We start from the raw sequence: 2543 nt of genomic DNA, 5'->3' as shown, positions 1-2543 counted from the left end.
TTGTGAATTTTTGGGGTTCGTTTGCACATTTTTATGCATTAACTGAGTTTTCAATGCATTTATGTGCATAATTCAAATTTGAACTACATGCACATGCTCCGGTGCATATAAATTGGTTGAAAATCAAATCTGTGTCCTAGGGTGCATGCTTAGGTCCCATGCAAGAAATGGGAATAAATTTCGAACACCAGGGCACCGTTGATTACTGGCAAAACATTGAGATGCCTGGTTTTTAAATTCTAGTAAATGCAAAACTCGTCTGAAATTCATGAAACTTGGCATGCTATCATGGAGCGGCATGAATATGCTGTAGTAAAATTTTTGTCCCATTTGGGGCAGGTTTGGGCATATGCTTCTGACAAACAGGAGCTTCTCACAACAAGCATGACAGTTTTCGGTAGGGAACGTCCCACCTTTGGGGACGAAATGATATCCATTGGCTTTTATTGCTATCAATTTTTTTTCTCTTGTCAACATAGAACAACAGGAGTGTTGTGTGAATTTTTATTATTTTTCGGGGTTTGTTTGCACATTTTTATGCATTAACTGAGTTTTCAATGCATTTATGTGCATAATTCAAATTTCTACTACATGCACATGCTCCAGTGCATATATATTGGTTGAAAAATCAAATCTGTGTCCTAGGGTGCATGCTTAGGTCCGATGCAAGAAATGAGAATGAATTTCGAACACCAGGGCACCGTTGATTGCCGGCAAAATACTGAGATGCCTGGTTTCTAAATTCTAGTAAATCCAAAACTCGTCTGAAATTCATGAAACTTGGCATGCTATCATGGAGAGGCATCAACATGTCATGGTACAAATTTTGTCCCATTTGGGGCAGGTTTGGGTATATGCTTCTCACAAATCGGAGCTTCTCACAACAAGCATGATGGTTTTCGGTAGGGAACGTCCCACCTTTGGGGACGAAACGATATCCATTGCCTCTTATTGCTTTCAATATTTTTTCTCGTGTCAACATAGAACAACATGAGTGTTGTGTGAATTTTTGTGATTTTTTGGGGTTCGTTTGCACATTTTTTTGCATTAACTGAGTTTTCCATGCATTTATGTGCATAATTCAAATTTGAACTACATGCACATGCTCCAGTGCATATAAATTGGTTGAAAAATCAAATCTGTGTCCTAGGGTGCATGCTTAGGTCCCATGCAAGAAATGGGAATGAATTTCGAACACCAGGGCAGCGTTGATTGCCGGCAAAACATTGAGATACCTGGTTTTTAAATTCTAGTAAACCCAAAACTCGTCTGAAATTCATGAAACTTGGCATGCTATCATGGAGCGGCATCAACATGCCGTGGTACAAATTTTGTCCCATTTCGGGGAGGTTTGGATATATGCTTTTCAAAAACCGGAGCTTCTCACAACAAGAATGATGGTTCTCGGTAGGGAACGTCCCACCTTTGGGTACGAAACGATATCCATTGCCTCTTATTGCTTTCAATTTTTTTCTCGTGTCAACATAGAACAACAAGAGTGTTGTGTGAATTTTTGTGATTTTTCGGGGTTCGTTTGGACATTTTTATGCATTAACTGAGTTTTCAATGCATTTATGTGCATAACTCAAATTTGAAGTACATGCACAAGCTCCAGTGCATATAAATTGGATGAAAATCAAATATGTGTCCTTGGGTGCATGCTTAGGTCCCACGCAAGAAATTGGAATGAATTTCGAACACTAGGGCACCGTTGATTGCCGGCAAAACATTGAGATGCCTGGTTTTTAAATTCTAGTAAATCCAAAACTCATCTGAAATTCATGAAACTTGGCATGCTATCATGGAGCGGCATCAACATGCAGTGGTACAAATTTTGTCCCATTTGGGGCAGGTTTGGGTATATGCTTTTGACAAACCGGAGCTTCTCACAACAAGCATGATGGTTTTCGGTAGGGAACGTCCCTCCTTTGGGGATGAAACGATATCCATTGCCTCTTATTGCTTTCAAATTTTTTTCTTGTGTCAACATAGAACAACTGGAGTGTTGTTTGAATTTTTGTGATTTTTCGGGGTTCGTTTGGACTTTTTTATGCATTAACTGAGTTTTCAATGCATTTATGTGCATAATTCAAATTTGAACTACATGCACATGCTCCAGTGCATATAAATTGGTTGAAAAATCAAATCTGTGTCCTTGGGTGCATGCTTAGGTCCCATGCAAGAAATGGGAATGAATTTCAAACACCAGGGCACCGTTGATTGCTGGTAAAACATTGAGATGCCTCGTATTTAAATGCTAGTAAATCCAAAACTCGTCTGAAATTCATGAAACTTGGCATGCCATCATGGAGCGGCATCAACATGTCGTGGTACAAATTTTGTCCCATTTGGGGCAGGTTTGGATATATGCTTTTCAAAAACCGGAGCCTCTCACAACAAGAATGATGGTTTTCGGTAGGGAACGTCCCACCTTTGGGGAAGAAACGATATCCATTGCCTCTTATTGCTTCCAAATTTTTTTCTCGTGTCAACATAGAACAACAGGAGTGTTCCGTGAATTTTTGTGATTTTTCGGTTTTCAG

The sequence above is a fragment of the Triticum aestivum genome, chromosome 5D (assembly GCF_018294505.1).
Source record: "Triticum aestivum cultivar Chinese Spring chromosome 5D, IWGSC CS RefSeq v2.1, whole genome shotgun sequence".
NCBI classification, from domain to species: domain Eukaryota; kingdom Viridiplantae; phylum Streptophyta; class Magnoliopsida; order Poales; family Poaceae; genus Triticum; species Triticum aestivum.
This window is presented reverse-complemented; position numbering follows the sequence as displayed.